The sequence below is a fragment of the Phyllostomus discolor genome, chromosome 1 (assembly GCF_004126475.2).
Source record: "Phyllostomus discolor isolate MPI-MPIP mPhyDis1 chromosome 1, mPhyDis1.pri.v3, whole genome shotgun sequence".
Taxonomy (NCBI): domain Eukaryota; kingdom Metazoa; phylum Chordata; class Mammalia; order Chiroptera; family Phyllostomidae; genus Phyllostomus; species Phyllostomus discolor.
The window spans coordinates 213448073-213470185 of NC_040903.2; positions in this window are offsets into that span (position 1 = coordinate 213448073).

Genomic DNA, 22113 nt, shown 5'->3' on the forward strand with positions numbered 1-22113 from the left:
GAAACATTTTTATCAATACCTGCTTTTTAAAAGCTTTTCTGAAGGTCTGTATTCACAAAGTATATCCAGCACATAGAAAGTACACATAATAATAGACACAGGCATTTACATAATGCAGATTCGACACTTGTGCGTATTTTATTTTCCTCAGATATTTTTTCCTGAAAGATATAAAATATACGAATTTTGCTCATGGACGCTCTCTTGTCCACACTTTCTTCCCTTCCCTGAGGAAATCTTTCCTACCACTCTGTTATTCTTTCCTACATTTTCTGCTTTTATTGTACAACACTACCTGTAAACTGTATAGACTATTGTGTTGTATTTCATCTTAAAGTTACAGACCTGGGCTCTCCACCGGTGCCCATCACTGTGTCTCCAGCCCCGTCTCTTTCTAGCTCTTGTTCAGACAAGTTTTGGACAATGGTCCATGTTAACCCATGACACTTGGTTCATGCCGATGGCTAACGTGCCTCTTACTGGTCCATTAGTAGTTGTTTTCTATCGCAGGTGCCAGGGACGGCACACAGGTCTCCCTGCACATCTGCCAATATTCATTTGGGGGGTCCATGGACCTGGGAGTAGAATCGCAGACCGCTGAGCACATACAGCTTCACGTCACCCTGTTTTCCCAAATTACGCTCCACAAGGTCATGGCAATTTATATCTCTGTGACAGTATAGGAGACTTCTGTTTTTTTTTCATATCCTCACTGGCATAATATGGTCAAGTTACTTTTAATTGGAAGTTCTTAATGTTGTGCAGTAGCAGTACATTGTTTGATGGGGCCACAGTGATTTGTATTTTTATGATTACTAGTGAGTGGAAGTATATATGTACATATATATGTATAAAATAAGTGGCTTATCTTTTTCCTTATAGTGTCTTTTATATCACAAAAGCCTTTACTTTTAATGTAATTACAATTCTTTTTTCAGTTTTTTTAAGAATGATCTATGGATAGAAAACTCTTTTAGTCTATTAAAGTTACCTTTATTTTTCTATCAGTATGAAGCAATAGTTTGACTGAGTATAGAATTCTAGGTTACACAGTTTCCTTGGAATATTCTCTTCTTTCTCCTTCTTCTCCTCCCTCCCTTCTTTTTCTTTTTTTTTTCCGCTTCAATCTCATTGGCATTCTTCATACAAAAATCCATATTTTCTTTTTTGCAAAGTTGTCTAAGGATGGATTTATTTCTCCTCTTATTCAAGATTCAGTGTTCTCTCTGAAACTTAGGAATCCTCTCTTATATTAGTTTTGTGTTATTTTCATTCATTACATTTTTCCGAATTGTTCCCTACCTCCCCAAATTCTCTCAAAGAAATGTTGGATGTTCTGTTTCTGTAGTCCACAGGCTTAACCTTCCTTTTATGATTTCCACTCGTTTCTACTGGGAGGCGCGTAGGGCAGCCCCCGAGACCAGCCCTCCAGTTGACCCTCTCCCTTTCAGCTACTGCCGGTCTGCCTTTTCACTTGTGCATATAGAGGGTGTTTAAAAATAGGTATATGTGTACATACGTATGTCACGTATATTTTAACCACATTCACATACACATATGACTTACACAAATATAAACAAATAATTCTATTTTTATCTCTATTCTAAAACTCCAAGTTAAGAGCCCTGGCTGGTGCAGCTCAGTGTATTGAGCGCAGGCTGCGAACCAAAGCATCGCAGGTTCGATTCCCAGTCAGGGCACATGCCTGGGTTGCAGGCCATGGCCCCCAGCAACCACGCATTGATGCTTCTCTCTCTCTCTTTCTCCCTCCCTTCCCTCTCTAAAAATAAATAAAATCTAAAAAAAACTCCAAGTTAATTCTCTGATTTGAACCAAAGACATCAGAGGTTAGAACCTGGTCCCCTCCTTGTCACGTTTGTGACCCCATTCATGGCAGGGAGAAGTCTGCACCCATTACCTGCAGTTCATTCACGCACGTGCTCTGGTCTAGAAGGTATGAGACGTCATTCTGGAATCGCTGAGCCACACCGCTGTGAAAGACAAATGTAGCTGAAGTCAAAATTTATGGACACCTCTTTCCATAAAATCACCTTTCTTTGAAATGGACACATCTTAAAGGGCAGTTGGAGACATTTTGACAGTTGACCATGATCAAGAAATAGAGAATTTCCACCTTGACAGCAAGGTCCTGCTTTTCTTCATAGTAAGCTCCATGTTCCAGTTCCAACCCGAGGCAAACAGTGCTTTAATTTGTCACCGGAGGTCCGTTTGGCCTCTCCTGGGATTTCATAGAAATGAAATCACACGAGATGGCTGTTTGGTGGGCAGCTTCTTTCACTCAGCACAGTATCTGTGAGATTCACCGGTGTTGTTCAACGTATCAATAATTCACTTAAGGTTATAACTGCGTAACATTTTATTGTATTATTATTTTCTTATCCATTTGCCTGTTGAAGGACATTTGGGTTGGTTTCAGTTTTCATCTATTATGAATGACGGTGTGATAGGCATTTTTGTTCAAATTTGTTGGAAGGTATACATCTCTATTCCAACTGGGCACATACCTAGGATTAGAAGTACAGGGTCAAGTCAAGGGGCATGTATAAAGGACGAACGGACAAAGACAACGGGGTGGGCGACCGAGTGTGGACGCTGGAGGGTGGGTAGGACAGGGGAGAGTAATGGGGGGAAATGGGGACTACTGTAGTGGAACAACAGTGAAAAAAAGAAACAAAAGAAATACAGGGTCAAAAGGTGAAGCTATAATTAAATTAAACATGTAAACTACAAAACTTTCCCCAAGAAGGCACGCCCTTTTACATTCCTATCACCAATATGAGAGACGTATGTTTGACACCATCACCGCGCTTCCACAGGCATTCCCGGTTTCGCCCTTCCGTGTGTGGTGGTGGCCTCTCACTGTCGTTTTAGCTGCGTTTCCCTGACGCCCAGTGAGTGCTGCAGACAACTTCTCGGGTGCTCCCTGGCAAAGTTCTTGTCCTCCTTTGTGAAGCGGTTTGCTCCTTGTAAAATCATTTGCTCATTTTAAAATTAGCTTTTTTTCCCTTTTAATTGTGAATTGTAAGAATTTGTATTCTGAATGGAAGTCCTCTGTGAGTTGCATGAGTTGCAGACATTCTTACCCATTTTCTGAACTGTATCTCTGGGTAAGGAGACTTTTAAAACTTACTGAAGTCCGAACTGTTACTGTTTTGTTTTGTGCTTCTTGGATCTGTGTCCCCTCCAAGATCTACCCTCAGGTAATGAAGAGTTTCTTTTATGTTTTCATATCTGTAAGCTTTACATTTTTAGCTTTTATATTAAAATAAAATTTTTTAAAGATTTTATTTATTTATTTTTAGAGAGGGAAGGGAGGGAGAAAGAGAGAGAGAGAGAAACATCAATGTGGGGTTGTTGGGGGCCGTGGCCTGCAACCCAGGCATGTGCCCTGACTGGGAATCGAACCTGCGACACTTTGGTTCGCAGCCCGAGCTCAATCCACTGAGCTACGCCAGCCAGGGCTTACATTAAAATAAATTTTTTGTATAGTGTCAAATAAGGGTTGAGGTTTGTTTTGTCCCCATGTGAACATCCAGTTTGTTGATGAGACTTCACATTCCTCGTTTTGTCCCTGTGACATTCTCGTTGACAATCTAGTGGCCAAATAAATGTGGGTCTCTCTCAGGTCCTTATCTGCTTCCCTGATTTATTTGTCCATCTGTGTGTTGCCATCACAGTCTTGCTGATGTGTCTCACAGTGACACTGGCAGTCTGGCGCGGCAAGTCCCCGAGTTTGTTCTGCCTGTCGGGATTGCCTTGGACATTTCAGGTTCTCTGCATCTCCCTACAGACTGCTTGTCAACTTCTCTTTCCTTCTCCAGCTGAAGTTATGATGAGGATCCTGCTGAATTTATGAGGGATCTGTGGGTAAATTTTGGTAGAATTGATATTTTTAACAGTATTGAGATTTTGATGCATCAGTATGGTATATCTCTGTATTTAACTTTCTTAGTGATTATTATAGTTATTGGTATAGAAATATTGTACTTAAAATATTTAAAATATTAAATTCATTGCCAAGTATTTTGTTATTTTAAATAAAATTTAAATATTGTAGAAAATACAGTAGAAAATATTGTACTTAAAATATTTAAAATATTAAATCCATTGCCAAGTATTTTATGTTATTTTAAATAAAATTTAAATATTGTAGAAAATGTAGTAGAAAATATTGTACTTAAAATATTTAAAATATTACATTCATTGCCAAGTATTTTGTTATTTTAAATAAAATTTAAATAAATTTTTCTCTAGAATTCATATAAATAAGTTTAAGTATATACTGATTTGTTTTCTGAGTCTATAGTTGTAAGTGTTTTGTTCATTTGTTCAATAGATTACTAAGTATTTTCTCAACTAACAGTCAAGTTGTCTGAGAAAAAAGACAATGTTACTCTTTCCTTCACAACATTCATGTCTTTTATTTATTTTTCTCACCTTGCATATTTGACTAGGACCACCTTTACCTCATTTCTAATGTAAGGGGAAAATAATTCAATGTTTTTTCATTTAGTGTGAGGCTAGTTTTGGGTTTTCTACGCAACCCCTTCATCTGATTGTGTAAGTTTCCTCCTACCCTTGTTTTGCCAAAAGTTTTTATCATGAATAGATACTCAATTTTGTCAGAGATATTTTTTTTCTAACTGTGGTTGATTTTCAAACGTTAAACTTTTTACTCTGGGGATAAATTTCATTTGCTCAGGATGTGTATAATTATTTGATATTTGATTCAATTAATCCTGCTTATCTTTTGTTAATGATTAAAAATTTATATCAATAATAAATACTGGTTCATGACTTACTTCTAATATTGGTAAGTTTAATATCAGGGCTTTGCCGGCTCATAAAACCATTTGGAAAATATTCATACTCACACTTCCAGTTCTGTCGTGTGTCACTTTTGGTAAACATACTGCCCATTTATTCCAAAGTATCCATAATACTTTCTTAATATCTTTTTAATGTCTGTAGGATCACTAGTAATATCCTCCAACTCATTTTTAAATATTGATATTTTGTTTTATCTTTCTTTTATTTTTGGGGTAAGTTTTGCTAAGTCTATTGATTGCATTAAATAATCTAAAAAAGCTGTGTCTTTGTTTTTTATGTTCAGTTTTAAATTTACTAATTTATATTTTATACTTTTTATTTATTTTGGGTTTAATTTGATTTCTTAACTCTTCTGATGAAGACCTAAGTCATAAATTTTATATCTTGCTTATATAATACAATATAGTGTATTCTAGTATAATATAAATGTTTAAATTACACATAAATATATTGAATACGTATATAAATATGCTTAATATTTATGTAAATATATTTAATTTATATGTAATATAAGCATTTATAGCTATATATTTCTATCTATACATTGTTCTAATCACTTCCCATAAGTTTTGATGAATTGCAATTTCATTATAATTCAATTCAAAGTATTTTAAAATTTGTCTTGTTGTTTTGACACATAAGATAGAAACCTATTACTTAATTTATAACTATTAGGGTTTTTCTGGATATCTTATAATTGATTTTTAATTTTATTTTGGTCAAATAATATATTCATTACTTTTGTTCTTTTAAAGTTGATTTAGATATTTTGGCCCATTTTATAATATATTTCTGTTAATAGTTCTTGTACACTTTAAAAGGATATAATCTCTATAGTTTGGGGGTATAACGTGTTATAAAGTTCAATTTAGGTTGACATGGTTGACATTTTTGTTGAGATCTTTTACATGTTTACTGACATTTCTATCTAGTTATTCTGGAACTTATATTTTAAATATTTGTTATTTGGTGGTGGAAAATTTTTATTGTGCTAATGAATTGATTCTTATGAAATGTCCATCTTTTCTCAGGTAACGCTCTTTATTTTAAAGTCTATTTTGTCTGATGTTAAGATAACAACTCCATTTGTCTCATGGTTACTGCTTTGATGGAATTTTATTTTCTATTCTTTAATTTTTGTTCTCAATACAAATGCACATTTATATGTAAAATCGATCTGTTGTGGGCAACATATAGTTGGCAAAGCTTTTGTGTTCAATATCAGTATCTCAGCCTTATATTTAGAGTGTTCAGTACATTTCTAGTTAGTGGAATTATTGATAAAAGACAAATAATGTAACAGTGATTATTTAGGTCTCTATTATAATCCTCCACGGCTAGTTCATTATTTCTTTATTTTGTTATTTTTAAAATGTTTGGCATAATTGGAAATAATTAATAAGTAATGATGAAATAACCCTCAGGATGATGAAAGAGCAAAATATTTCAGATAAAACTAAAATAACATCACTAAAAACCATTTGTGTATGTTAAATTTATTAATGAGTTTAATGGGCTTTACAGTTACTACTGTAAGATAAAAGAATACATTTTATTCTGTTTAAATATTCTTTAAAATGCTGTGTTCTTTGGAAGATTCCTAACAAAGAACAAAGCCACAAAGTATCTCTTCTCCCCACTACAATAGGTACAACTGTTCAGAATATAAACTCAAAAATTAAAATGTGACAGTAGGACCCTGGTAGTACCATGGTGTTTAAAGTGCTTGTTTGTTAGCTGATTCAACAGTCTGGCTCATCTCAGAGATGGGTCATACTCACTGCTTTCTCTCGACTATGGCCGCATTTTCCTGTTGCATGTCTAGTAATCCTTCATCGTATCCCAGATAACGTAAGTGCTGCATTGTGGAGACACTGGATTCAGTTATGTTCCGCTGAGGACTCTTACTTTCCTTTCTAGCAGGCAGTCAACTTGGCAGGAATAAACTCCCAATGCTGCTTCTCCTGTGGTGAGTGGCACCTCAGTTGTCTGTTCAGTTCTCTTGGGTTTTAGCCAGACCTTGTGGAATGTCCCAATTGAGCAGTTAGAGAAGCATTTAGGCAGGTTCACTGGGGACGCACAGCCTCTAATTTTTGCTTTTTAGTATCATCCCCCTTATTATCAGCCATGCTGGCAGTCCCAAACTCTCTTCTCTTAAGCGTGAAGCCAGGTAGACAAGGGGTTTCCCGGCCAGGCTTCCTAGGCGAGAGAGTGCTCGCAGGCAAAAAGTCTCAAGTACACACACGTTGCCCAGTCCAGATTGTGCCTTTCAACAACGGCCTCCCCTCCAGTTCTTGCCTGCATTTATTGACTCTCCAGTAACTACAAATGGTTGACGTTTTTTTTCTCTGTCAGGTCTTATAGTTGTTATTGTGACACAGTTAGTTCAACCAAACTATTAACAAACACCAGCATGTAACCATTCAGTTTTCAGTTCCGACAACTGTCATTTTTATTCATAGAAGTTCTATGGGGTTACTTTTGCAATCCCCTCATTCGCTTATCACAAGTCTCCTTTCCTTTTATGGCTTTATTCTTTTTGTTATCTCTTTACTTATTTTAAATAAACTTATTTTAAAGGCTTTTCTGGAGTCTCCTACAAGGCTTACGGTCCCATCTCTTGCCCCAGTGTGGGCATTAAGTTTTTAGCCATTAAAACTTCCGTGCCCTTCCCCACCCTGGAGCGCCCCCCTCCACCCCTACCAAAGCTTCAGCTCTAGCTTGTGTCTGACTTCGAGTTCGCTCTTTATTTCTAAATCCTGGGAAGTTCTCCTCTTGAACTGATCTCTGCATAGTCACCATATTTTTGTTCTATTTGAGTCTATGCTTTGTTTTCTTAAGAGGAAGGAGAAGGCTCCTCATCCCCAGGATGAAATAAGGTCCCAAGGGCATGACTGAGCACAAAGCAGAAACTGAATATAAGGACCAATGGCCGTGTACTGACATTAGCAAAACTCAGAGAAATTGTAACCTCATACATTAATAACACCGGCTCTTGAAAGGCAAGCACCTTTGTCGCCCTGGGGAGTGTCTGTTTTGCTTGTCATGCCAAACTCAATCTGCCGCATCGTGCTCAGGCGTGGGTTTTCCCAGCTGCGGACCAGCCCCCCGGGGAAACCAAGTGCATTTCCCAGCCCCCACTGACTGGAACTCCTGTGGCACAAGGTTACAAAGAGTCCGCTGTCTGTTCCATCCGCCACGTTACCACTAGTCCGTGGCGGCCACCGTGGCAGTGACTGTAAGTCCAAGGCGAGTCACAGAGCTGAGGGGAACCCTGCCCGGCGCTCTTCTGCTATTTCAGAACTTGAAAATTCCGTGTTTTCAATTGCTCTCATTTCCTTGGAAGGCTGGGCTAGTGGAATGCTGAAATTTCCAGTAACCCAAAACCTCCAGGCTGCCACACTTCAAACCCGGGGCTGTGCATCCAACCGGGAATGCAAAACACTATTTTCACACTTCACTTCTGACCAAAGGAAATGTGGTATGTTGGCTTCAGCTTTGAATTTCAATCAATGTAATTCAAAATATATGAAATCAGAATGTATTTCCAGAACATCTGACGGACTCACCGAGGGCCTCGCTTCCCCTCCCCTGTCCTGGCCAAGCTGGTTCCCATTTGACATGTTTTAAGTCCCTGTTTGAAGTTCATCCATCCGTGGGGCTTGAGCTCCGGCTGGGCTTTCATTCCATGCCACGTTTTACACTCACTTTTCATTTCACAGGAAAACCGGGGGCAGGAGAAGAAATGGGAACTGTGGTTAAAAACAACAACAAAAAAACAGGTGGGGGCAGGGTCAGAATCATGACCCAACAAAAGAAGCCAAATCAGAGTTTTCTTTACAGTTGTGAAATCGGACTCTGAGGGACAGGGTGGCTGTTCATTGGCAGAAGTGTCATTAATTGAGCATCTACTGTATGGACCGTGTTAGGGCCTCACGTGAGAGGAAACAGCAATTGCAGGTTCTGGGCCTGAGCAGGAGGCAGACAAGCAACCTGCAGGTAGGACAAAACATGCTGCCTCGAGAATTCTAGGGGCGCGCCACTTCGGAGGCGCTTTGAGAAGGACTTAGGAAAAGACCAGGCATTTCGGTCAGACTTGGAATCATGAGCAAGACCTTTCCTGGTGACGTGGACAGAGAGGCCGAAAGTGCTCAGGGTGTTTATGTGGGGCTGGACACTCAAGTCTGATGGCAGCTGGCTTCCCTATCCCGATTCCCTCGGGCCTGTTTAGCTCTGGGTGTGGAACACCTACTGGTGCCGGACTGGTCCATGGAGGGTTGGTCCTAATAGTGTTTTCTTTCTTATCCTGAGAACCAAGCCCTACTTCCTGTCAGGGTGTGAGGGGAGGGGCTTATAGGCGTGGAGGGCTGTGACCAAGCATCCGCTGGGTGACAGACTCCCAGGGACCCCTGGATTCAGCAGCTCCCAGAGCAATCTCCAGCCAGGTATCACTGGCACCTGTTTCCAGGAGAGGAAACAGAGAAAACAAACACAATCAGTGGGTGTGACGTCCACAGGCTGGTGGCGGTGGAGTTCCACCTTCCGAGACTCTCGTTGGACTCCTACCTGTGCCCTCTCTGGAGTGTGTCCAAGTGGTCTTTCCTCACCCCCTGCAGTGCGCCCGCCATCGCCACCTCCACCATCTCCGTTGCCCACGTGTGTGGGGCACTCGGCCAGGCTTTCTGTGCTCAGATCTCATTGCTGCCCGCCCCCAGCTCCCTTGTGGGCCCATTTTACAGAGAAGCAAGCTGAGGCGAAGTGCGGGGGCGGCACGGAGCGGCCAGGCCAAGCTCGGTGCTCTAACCCGGGGCCGGTCTCAGTGCAAGTTTGTCCCCCTGACAGCCTTTCTTCTGCTCTTTTGGGTCATGCTGCTTGAAGACAGTAATGCATCACACTGCAAAATTTCAATGAAAAAAGTGCACAGTGAAAATGATGTGTTTCTCCCAAGGCTGACCCCAGTTCCTCAGAACTCCCCCCACGGGATGTCATGAGGACCGGTTTCCTATGTAGTCTTCAGGAGTTTGCCTGTGGGACCACAGTCACATGTGAGCACCACTCAGCCTCAGTTTTGGGCAAAGATCAGTGGTCTGTAGCACAGATTTGTCCTTTGCTTTGCACACGTGGCACCGTGGCTCGGGGACGTCTCCCAGCGTGGGTGGGGCTCCCCTGCCTCTGTAATAGCAGCACCGTCTCTATGCACCAACTGGCTTTATGTAACAAGTGCCCCAGGGTTGGACGGCCTGGTCGTGTCCAGCCCGGTGTGACTGCAGATGCTGTTGTGACAGCTGATTCTGTACCTACGCCTGAGCTCATCTAAGTGTATCTGCTGGGCATTCCCCGTCCTTCTGTCTCTAAGGGGTTGAGTCCGATCCACTCGATTTCTTCCACGTTCCGTGGGCATTATCTTTCCCTCGTGTTCCAATGCTGATTCTTCAGCTAAAACTTTCATACCCTGGAGGACAAGGGTTTCACTTTTGTTTTTTAAATTTTTTAAAGATTTTATTTATTCATTTCTAGAGAGGGAAGGGAAGGGGAAAGAGAGAGAGAGAAAAACATCAATGTGTGGTTGCTGGGGGCCGTGGCCCGCACCCAGGCATGTGCCCTGACTGGGAATCGAACCTGCGACACTTTGGTTCGCAGCCCGCACACAATCCACTGAGCTATGCCAGCCAGGGCCCAAGGGTTTTACTTCTCTCCACTGTGGGTGCCTTTTTGTTTTTGCCTGTCTCTGATCAGGTCCAGCGCCCTGTTGGGGGAAAGGTCAGGGCAAGGGCCCATGCAGCTCAGCCGGAGCACCAGGGGTCCGTGGGCTCATCACGGCGGCCACAGCTGTTCTTATGGGGAGGAGGGGATCACACTGCTGTCGTCCGAGAGGGGCTCCCAGGCCCCGCACAGCTGCTGAGACCGAGCGCCCTGAATGCAGCCATTGTTTGAGTGAGCCGCAAGGAACACGGTCCGGACAGGCGTGAAGAACAGCTGGGCCAGCCCCTGACCCCCTCTCACACATGTGCGGCTGGAGGGTGGCCAGTCCCGGCCGGATCCCGGCCTGACACTCTGGAAAGACACCACATGTGTCCTGCTTCTGTGAAGGGGCGGGTGGGTGGAGAGGGGCTTGATGCACCCATCGAATTCGAGTCAATCGTTTTCCACCCTTCTAGCCAAGTCTTGGTTAACAAAACACTTAGGAAAAGGGGGATGTCCTGGAGTTTTTCCTACATCACTTTTTGAGCATTTACAGTTGGGGTGAGCCTCTCTGGCTGTTTTAGGGTCAGCCAGAGACCCTCGTTTAAACATGTATCACTTCCCTACAGTTGCCCTACAGAATCCGTGTCTCCTCACTCTGTCCCCTCTGCCCCGTTTCTCCAAGGTTGAGATTCCCCCAAGACGTGCTGACCGCATCTCTCTGGGTTGGCTGCCTTCCTCACTAACAGGATTGGGTATCCGTCACTCCCTCGCTTTGCTGGAGCGGCATAGGGAGCGCTAGCGGCTGCGACACAAAGTGCACAAGTTCAGTTTCTGTTCTTTAATTCCTGTGGACGGCTGAGGGAGCAGAGCGGGGCGGGGAGAGAGATTGAGATGGAGAGAGAGAAGGAGAGGAAGAGGGGGAAGGAGAGAGAGAGCCGTGAAGACAGACGGACAGACAGACAGAGAGACGAAGAGGTGAGGGATGGACACGTCCTCCTAACTCCCTCAGGCTGCGGGAGGGACGCCGCATCTGTTCCCCTTCTCCCCACAGGAATGCAGCAGTGCGGTCCCGGTCCACTTGCAGGGCAGCCGGGAAGCGTGCTCTCCCTGCACTCCCGGGGGGAAGATGGGGCAGCGAACACACGGCATCAGCTCTACCACATTTGCCACTCTCGAGGGGCTGTGTGAGAATTTTAAGGGGAAAACAATCGTATCTCATGCCTTCCCGGGCTCACGGTGGGCCCTTCAAAGGAGCCTCCTTGGCAGACGGTGTTCTTAGGCAAGGTCAACTTCTGCACGGGCTTACCTCCTGAACCCATTGATTGTTATGGATGAAAGAGGGCTCATTTCAGACAGCGGCCGCCTATGAAACCAGAGCAGCTCTTTTGATTAATGTGGCCAGTTAAGCTAAACAAAGCGATTGGCCATTACTGGGTAAAATCAGTCACTCCAGAAGCCCCAGAGAGGCCGGTTCCTGGAATCAAAGCAAATTAAATCCAAATTAATCCCTGTGGTTGGAGGGGGTCGGCAGAGAAACGGGGCCCCCGCCGTGGGAGTAAAAATATGTATTACATTTTGGGAAAGCGAACCGGCAATATTTATCACTAGTTTTAATCACTTCCCCGTACTCTCTGCCGTAGAGATCCCCACCTCTACTCTGCGAGCCCATCTCTAGAGACCCCATGCATATCAGAGGAGAGGAGGGGCTGTGAATAGATCCCTCACACCTTTACGGGAGGCAGGAAGTGTTAGGAACCAGGTGTCTACACACAGGAGCAGCTGAATATATCGCAGGCGAAGCAATTCACGGAAGACTACGCAGAACTTCAAGTTATGAGCTCTTTGTATTACAGAGATTTGTCAGCAATCGTGGGAAATGCTCTCGATATCATAGTGAATGGAGAACTGTGCTGATGATATAGTTATAGAGCGTGATGGCCATGGCACCCTGTGCAACATTGTAGCAATTAGAATAACCACAGTAATGAGAGCACTCATGGGACATAGGTCTTCCAGGACTTAATTTCACCCACATCTAAGAAGTAGGAGGTAATATCCCCATTCGAGGGGTGAAGAAATAGAGGGTCTGGCAGGGGGGTCATTGCTGGTCACCCGGCTATGAACTGAGGTCCACACTTAGGTCTGCCCCCAGAACCCACTTTCTCTGGGAGCCGGTTCATTGGTGCAAACTCGTCGCTATTAAAAAATACAAAGGGGGAAGCGTCAGGATCAGAACTCTAACGTGCAGTGGTTAACTGTGTGGTGGAAATAACAATCGTTTAGGAGGGTTTTTTCGGGGGGTTGTTATACTTTTCTTTATTTTTACCAATTTCTTCATCAATCAGTGTGTGTATTGATTTTTGCCAGTTGAGCAAATGAGCTCATTCACAGGCAGTGAACAGATGACTCCATGCGAGAGGGGATCGCTGGGGCAGTGCCCCCACTGAGTAAGGGCACCCTTGGGTCGTGACGTCTGTTTATTCTCCCTCTGCTTACTTAGGTTCTGTATTTTCTTGCATACGGCTTATAAAATGGGGAAACAGTGACTGAGGGAGCCTGTTTACCAGCCTATTTTATTTTTGTTTCTTCTGGATGGCATGGCCAACACGTCTCTGTACATTGGAGAGGCGAGGGCCACACTGGGCCATGTCGCAGGATAGAAGTTTCTGACTCTCTGGAGGGCAACATCAGGACATTGAGCACTTTTGTCATGAAGCTATGATGATTTAAACTGGACGGTTCTGTTTTGGGGTGCTGGCTGGGAGCCCGGTTATGTCCTGCCACTGCATGGGCAACAGCAGAGCCAGCACTGGGTCACGGAGGAGGAAGAGCCGGGCTGACCATCTCAGTGAGTGGAAGTCCTGGAAACCATGTCCGGTGGTGTCTTGTACCCCTGAAATCGGGTCTCCACTGTTAGGGAGTTTTGAGAAATAGAGAGAGAGAGAAGGCAAGGAGACTGAGGGATATGACAAGATTAGAACTAACTTGCCAGATTGGGTCTGCTGCTTCATCTTTCTGGAAAATATCTACTTGGGCTCATTAGGATGAAATTTTGGGGCACCGTGAGCTGAAAAGCCAACGTTGTCTGTGCTGGGATTCGTGGTCTCCTGGAGGGGCGCCCAGGGGACATTGGTCTCTGCTGCTGTTCCTGTTTCTGTTTTGTCCCAAATATGACTGAGTAGTGGATCCTGATCCATCTTTCTCTCCTCGTTATTTGTGTCTTATTTTTTAAGCACATCTCTGAGAGTAGGTAGAAAAGGGTAAATAACCATTGTCACCGACCTCACTATTTTATTTTAGAAATCAAGCACCTCACCTGCAAGGCTGGTTCTGCCAATGATCTCTGCTATCATGTCTGGAAGTTTCCCCCTCATGAAACCCCTCCCTGTTTCAAACACACCAAGAGTCTGGGGAAGCTGGGACGTTGCAAGAGGTGTCTGTCCTCGGGGACGCTGGGGCCTCCATCCAGGTGAGAATTTCAAGGGGCACAAGTGGCATCAAAGTCTTCCTCATTAGGTCCCCTGGAGAGCAGGAACACACAGTGCAGAGCCTTCAACATCCTGCCCCTGACACTCAGCTCATCGCTTGTGTCCAGATGCCGGCAGTGTGGCAGGGGGTGGCTTCTCTCGGACAGCTTGAAATGGGGCCAGGGTTTGCCAGAGGCAAGTGGCTTCATCTCAAGAGAGTGGCCCAGCCCTTCCCGGCCGATGGCGCTGGGCCAGTCACTTCACCCCCTGAGCCACGGCCGACTCACTGATTCAATGGAGACTGAGCAAGAGGACACTTTTGAGGGACCCTAATGCAGAGCAACTTCCCCCCAAATATCAGTGTCCCCTCTTCCCTTCCTCTGGCTGAGAGTTCTCAGTTCCTGAGCTCTGGTGAAATCCCACTCAAAGGAGCATTTCCTCTGTCATCCCCCCAAGTCTCCCTCTTAGCTCAAGTGGTGCTCAAGTGAATCTAGCAGGTCAAATCTCCCCAATCCTTATTCTCATCTCTATCAAACAAAGCCGGGTTGGGGGATTACCTAGGCTACCGGGAAGTGCTTTCGCATCTGAGAGTGAAAGTGTGTGGGGGAGAGAAGACGCCGGGACTGGGCGGGAGTCAGCTTCCTGAACTGGATGCCTCCTGATCTGTCCACTGCCCTTGCTGGCTCTCGGTCTCCGTGTCTGTAAAATGAAGGGGGTTGCAGGTGATAAAATGAAGCTGAGCCTGAGAATGCATTTTGCAAACTATAGAGTGTTTACTGTAATCTCTGGTATGTTCGGGAAGTCCTTGGGTGTAATTATTGGTATGTTTTAGCAATTTTGAAAGGAGGAGAAAATGACCATATTCCTCATCTTGATTTTCTGCAAGTTGCCTCAAATAATTTAAGTGCTTCTCCAATGTTTCTGGGCCCCTTCCCTTCATGTGGCCTCAGGACGGACCGCCAACCTCCCTCGAAGGCCCCCTTTCTCCACCCATGAAACCAGACCCCATACTGTCCACTTCATGGAAATCTCTTGGATGCCTTGGGATGAGTCACGTGGGGAGTTTGGTGAACCCCAGAGCTTGCAGCAATGTGCAGGTGATGAGTGTGAAACGCCCTGCAAGAATGGACACACGGGAAGTCACGGGGGCACCTACAGGGTTTTTGCCTGTCACTAGGGGGCGCTCTGGGCAGGTGACGGCAGGGGCCAGTGCCCCTCAGCACCTGCACACCACAGGGGCTCAAGCAATAAGCGTGTTTAAAATGCCATAAATTTGGAACGTGGATTGCCTGGCCAGTCTGATGTGTGAGCCTCACTGGGCATGTTTCATGTCAACTTGAACACTTGGCAAAGTCTGCCTTAATCTCATTTGAACGCAACCAACCAGTCCCAATATTTTATACACCTCAGGGGACCTTGACCATGACAAGATGATGTTTTTATTCTGCCTGAAGCTCTTCCTGTGTATGTGTGAACAATAGAGACACGGACGCCTGACCGGCCGAGCAACAGGCTCCTTCACTCGGGTGACACCGGCCTGGCTCTCTCGGTTCCAGGTGCAGAGCGGTGTGGGTGCACCACCCAGGTAACGAGGAGTTTTCTCTGCAGGAACCGCCCCACAGCGACCTCTCTGGCTTTTATCTCTGTCTTGCGTTCCCAGGAGAGTCCCAGAGTTTGCTCTGGTCAAAGGCATGCACATCATACATACGTTATTCCCTGTTTTACGATTGTTTTAGAAAAATCCTCAAATGGAAATTGACGTAAACCAGGTGTCTATGTCTCCATAGCCATAGAAGTGAAATGCATCATTTGAGATGTTCTGTGTTACATCGTTTTACCAGCAGCGTCCGAGCTGTGGGAAGGAGCTCCCACCGTTCTGTTTTTATCACCCTGTGTGTGCACACTGGTCCTACAGGTTCCTGGCTGCCCCGTGTTGGACAACTTACCATAGCTTTTTGATTCTAAGGCAGTATTTTAAGAAATAGTTTAACACGCGGCATGGAATATATCTTACAATGGACGGCATCTTACAATTAAAATCGTCAGCATAGTTTTCTCTCGTCTGGTGCATGAAGTAATGACGTATCTTCCACAGAAGTAGACCTGAAATTCAACGAAATCCACTAGTTCCCTTTCTGAATTTTTATTTCAGTCTCAGCAACATCGCTAACATGGAGTCATTTAAAATCCCCAAGGAATTCAGTAGACTTCCTAGTAACTGGGCACTCAAGAAAAAAGCACACATCGTCCTTATGGCCACAACAACTTGTTAAAAACAAAGAGAATCTAAACAACAGGTCTTCCGCTGCCATGCGTACTCCTGCTGCACTGGGGGTGGGGGTGGAGGTGGGGGCGGGGTGAGAACAGTCAAACTCAGAGGAGCTGGGCCAGCGGCCGGAGGCGGAGGCTCAGCGCAAGCGCAGCGCCGGTCTGACTCCAGAGCGCACACTCGGCCCCCTCAGGCCGCCTCCTGAGACACAAATGCACGTTGCACGCCGTATGTTATCCACCCTCAGAATGCGACCCATCGTTTACAAGCCACAGATCCGTGCTGCTTCTCGGTGGGAAAGGAACGAGGCGTCGCCTCCGGTTCCCAAAGAATGCCGCCACGACGGCCGACTGCCGGCGCGCCGCTTCCCCAAGGAGGAAGCGAGGATATTTATTTCCAGGTTCCCCCGAATGCTGCGGTTGTGTAATCACGCCGACCCCTCCCGCAATCACTCTGGGTCGCACTGTGCAAGTCAGCAAATTCTGTTCATGTTAATATACATGAGGAAGAGGGAGGGATATTTCTCACTGAAGGGTTTATGGAAACATCCTCCACTTATTGATTTTCTCCCTTAAATCTTACTCTTTCGATCCTCCTCCCTGCCCCTATATACACACACACAAATGCACACCCGTATACAGATGATAAAAATGATGGCTGCGGCCATGTTTGTTCAGCCGCGCAAGACTCGAGCATATTGACAACATTATCTGCCGTTCCCACATTTCACCTGGAGCAGGAAACCGTTTGATCTCAAGAGGCTGCGGACGACATCAGTTCGCAAGACGATCTTTTATTCATGCACATTAAAATAAAGGCAACCACATGCAAGGGTTTCTACGGCTCGGGAAAGGAAATAGATGGAGCTCGCCTCTGCTCGCAAAGCCCCGCGTGTTGCTCCACAGGCAGCGGCCTCACTGTGAGCTCCTCTGCATTCCTCTTGGTCCCGTGTAATTTCAGGGGTCAGCACACATTCACAGGCTTGGTGAGCTGGCCAGGCCCTTGGAGGGCATCGCCTGCCCGGGGAGAAAACCAAAGGCTGGAACATTTAGGGATGTTCGTGGGTCACATGTTGCATTCTGTCCCAGACGAGGCTAGAGCAGCATGTACCTGCCTTGCCGTTCTCAGCGTCAGTCTGGGTTCTGCAAGGAGTGGGGAGAGCTTGGAGGAGATACTTCATCTCTTTAGACCTCTGTTTTCTCTTCTGGAATATGGGGATAGGAGTGCAGACCTCCTAAAGTTCTTGCAAGGACCACCTACACTAACCTACCTGCAGGGTGCCAGGGTGCTGGGCCCAGTGCATCCACCTGTTGGCTTTATATCAATGCCTTTGCTTCCTGCTTCCTCTGTTGCAGAAATGGTCCCATAAAGTGAGACCTTTGTGGTAGATTTCAGGTTACTGCCTACGTCATAAACATGCCCGGGCTGTCTTTTCTGTTCTTTTCTACTCAACGAGAATTCTATGTTGCTGTTGAATGACATTTCATCTTCAGCAGTCTTGGGAACCACAGGAAGCACCTGCCTCGTCCTGTATCAGGGTGGAACACGTCAAAACCCACAAGTCGGTGTCGGGGGTCCCCTCAGAAGGCGCTGGTCCAATTGCAGTCTGTGACTTCTGGAATGCAAGGGTGAATGTCTATTCCTCACCTTCACTGGCCCTGGGTGGTCAGGAAGGCAGGTGGAACTCTGCCGACTTGGAAAACATGCACTTCTATTTTCCTGTGTTTGTCCCCTCACGCCGAGTGGACAGACTTTTGTGTTCCGTTTTGAGGTTTCTGTCCCCTGACTACCCATGGGGCCGCCCACAGTATCAGCAGAGGCTTAGGGCTTTTTCTCCTATCACCTGCTGGATGTTCTCAGCCAGGAGAAGCTTTCCGAACTGGACTTGAATGGCATTTGAAATGACAATGGGGACTTGGCTTTTTAGTCTGTTGAGCCAAAAAATAAAAAATAAAAAATGTCCATTTTTCCTTGAAAAAACCTTGTCATGGCAGAAATGAGATGTCCTGTTTATGGATGAGACAGAAGCTCAGGGAAGTCTTGTTACTTGGTGGGTCACACAGCTGGTGAGTAGCAGAGATGGAATCAGAATCCAGGTGTAACCGATTTCCGCACGGAATATTTATTAGACCGCGTTACCCCCACACACCTCCGATTCTTCAGCAATGGGAGGAAGAAGCACTCCTTTTAGGGTGTGTGGCAATGAGCATGGCACTGAGCAGAGGACTCACCCCAGAAAAGTAGTTCAATGCAATTCATTTATGGGTTCTCAGCTCCAAGGAGACCCTCCTCTACTCTGCATTTTAATGCTAGAGCTGAACTCTGTGAACTGTGTTTCCCAGGCTATTGTGGCCCTGGCTTCCCATGAGCTGGGCGGATGGCGGGCACAGCAGGGACACAGAAAAGTGGGAGGTGGCAAGGAACTGAACTTTTGATTCTTCCTCCTTATCTGTGTTGCTCCAGCAGTAGCAGTTGGCTCTGGCCTTTACCTTCCCTCTCACTTCCAGAATTAGCCTCTTTTTTTTTGGCTCTCTAGACATGCAGGCAGTGGCAGGTGGTGCTCCCTTTGCAGGGGTTTAGTACTAGCTTGGGGCTGTTCTTTTATACCCAGCCCAGATATCCCTACCACTTTCCTTTTGTCCTCTGAGCCCTGAATCGTTAAGTGCTTGCTGTGGGTATTATCTGGCTATTCTATCAGGGATGGCATCTTACAGTATTCATTTGGTTCCCTAAAGGAGCTTGCAACCAATAGGAGGGATGGAGCTGAATTTTCGTGCAGTGTAGGATGTGAGAGCTAGATAGGGGTGTGGGTCCTGTACAGGGGGACAGACCAGGGAAAAGGGGGTTTATTGAGATTAGGACCACTCAGGCTTGGGGTTGGATTTGATTATTAAAAGCTGAAGAGGATTTTGCTGAAAAGTACATGAAAATAAGTTCTTACACAATCTCAGAAACAATTTGCTGTGGGTGACAATGTTTAAAAAGTCTCTTTAAACCAACATTTTGGAATGAAGTGGTGTACATATGTTCAATCCCTAAATAAAGAGCTTCCGGTTAAAAGCTAACATTTATAAGGCTCTATTTTTAAAGATTTTATTTATTTATTTATTTTTAGAGAGGGAAGGGAGGGAGAAAGAGAGAGAGAAAGAAACATCAATGTGGGGTTGCTGGGGGCCGTGGCCTGCAACCCAGGCATGTACCCTGACTGGGAATCGAACCTGCGATGCTTTGGTTCACAGCCCGCGCTCAATCCACTGAGCTATGTCAGCCAGATATAAGGCTCTTAATAGGAGGCAGGTGCCATGTGTGGCTGTGACATGGACTCATCTGTGTCACACTCACTCCAGCCCTCCTCTCTTTTGGGGGATGAACAGGTTCAGAAGGTGTGCAGGGGGTTTTGGCCCCATGACTCTGCATCTAGAGGCCATACTACACTACCTACGAAGACAGCTATGAATTATTATAGGAGGACCTGAGTACAGCTTCACCTGTCTGGCCTCAAGCAAGTCACTCAACCTCCCTGAGACTTGCTTTTGCCCTTAGAAAAACAGAAACACTAGATGTCTGGGGGGAGGTTCAAGTCCAAATGGAAGCCCACCGTGACCTGTCAGTACCAGGCTGGCCTGAGACCCCTATAATTTTACATCTATTTCCTCACACCCTGACCCCCACCCCCTTCCCTAACTCTGCATAGAGAGATGGCTCAGGTTATTTCTATGAGTCCCTGAGCCTTTGTGTGACCACAGGTCTCTGAACCACTTCCAGTCACTGGACACTAACAAGGACTAGGTGCACTAAACCCTTCCCCAGGCCACTCAGTCTGTGATGGCAGCCAGCTTCCTCATTGCTCAAAGGACACTGAGGACACCGTGGTCCTGGAAAGATGTCCATAGGTGGCACTCAAGAAGAGCACCAGTCACCACGGGCACATCAGGATCCCAGAGAGAGAGTGAGAATGCCATCTTCAGTGTTCTGTGACTAAGGGCCCTGTGGCCGCTGTAGAAAATCACCCCAAACTTCGTGACTTAAAGCAACACAAATGCATTCTCTCAATGTCTCTTAGCCATCAGAGTTCCTCGACGAGTCTCTAGGAGCTAAAACCCGGGCATCATTAGGGATGATTCTTTCCAGGGCCCCCAGGAAAAAAATGCATTTCTTGTCCCTTTTGTAGAAAAGTCTGGCATTCCTTGGTGGCCAGGTCACTCTGCTTCCGTTGTCCTATCCCCCTTTACTGCCTCTGGCCTTCACACGTTCCTTTCATCAGGACACTCAGCATTGCACAGGCCCCCTGTGCAATCCATCTCCCCATCTCAGGACCCTTCAATTAACCACGCCTACCAAGCCCCTTTTGCTGCAAAAGGTAAAATATTCACAAGCTCCAGGGATTAGGACACAGATTTTGTCTTTTTGGGGAGGAGGGGAATTATTATTCAGCCTACTGCATGCGTTAAACTCAGTTTCTGTTTGGAGCTCTGTCCTCGCTGCAGACAACCCCCCCAGACCTCACCTCTCCAGGGCAAATGCAGCAAGGTAGGGTCCTTCCCCTCTTCTCCCTGAAGCTGTGCCTCAGCCCCACAGCTAATGGCCCCGAGGTGCCCGGTCAGTGGTGCCTGGCCTGTGGCCCTCATGGACCGGCTCTGGCTTCACTGAAAGGTCAGCTTCCACCCACTTCCCATGTCTATGGCTTCCTCCTTTCGCCTGGCTGGGGCTCTGCCCGGACCTGCTGGCCTCTGAGTCACGTCCCAGTCACTCCAGCTACCTGGTGTGCTTCCCCACCCCACACCGTGAGGCGAGGTGCGGTGCCTGGTTGCCCCTCCCAGTCACGTCCTGCTCACCCAGGCGGGGTGGGGGGATGCTTACAGCCTCCAGGTGCACGTGACAGCTGGGGATTAAGGTCTCCCCGCCTTCATGCTCCTGACACCTCCCTGGGAACTCCAGTTTATTCTGTCGGTGGGATTCCTCACCCATAATCCTGCAGCCCACAGTGGGGAGGGAGGGCCCAGGACCCCTTCTCAGGGGGCGTGCAAGGGGGACCTCCCTTTGCCATTTTCCTCTCCTGCTTTCTTCCGCCTTCCCCACTCTGTCAGTTTGCTGAGGCTGCCCTCGCACAGCACCCGGACTGCAGGGCTGAGTCAGCAGACTCATTGCTTCACCCTTTGGGAGTCCCCAAGTCCAAGGTCAAGGTGTGGGCCAAATGGTTTCTTCTGAGGCCTCTCTCCATGTCTTGCAGATGGTCATTTTCACGCCATGTGTCACACAGTCTTTCCTCTGTGTGTGTCTGTGTCTTATGCTCTTCTTAGAAGGAAACTTTCTTCTATTAAGAACACCAGTTGTATTGGATGCGGGCCTACCCTAGTGACCTCATTTTAACTTAATCACCTCTTTAAAGACTTTATCTCAAAATAAGGTCACTTTCTCAGGTGCTGGGATTTAGGACTTCAGCATGTGAGTGGATGGGGTGGGGGAGGTGAACACATTTCAGCCCGTAACACCCACTTAGGAGGCTTTTAAAGAATTCTTGGGGTGGTAGCGCAAACTGGTCCTGCCTGATTAGGCACCTTTCCAAATCTTTCTTCTGGCTGACTTCCAGACCACAGCTTTTGAAACTCAGACACTTCACTTTGATGTCTCAGTTCTCTAGGTGTCCTATGACAGGTCTTCTCCAAAGCAGTGGGTGCCTTCCATCTGGCTGCGGGGACAGGAGTGACAGGTCTCAGAACACAGGAAGCACGTCTAATGTGAGTGTGAGTGCACATGTGTGTGTGAGTGCGCATGACATATGGGAGTTGGGGGCACATCAAACGGTTCTAGAAAATATCATCCTGCAAAATCGGCAACTTT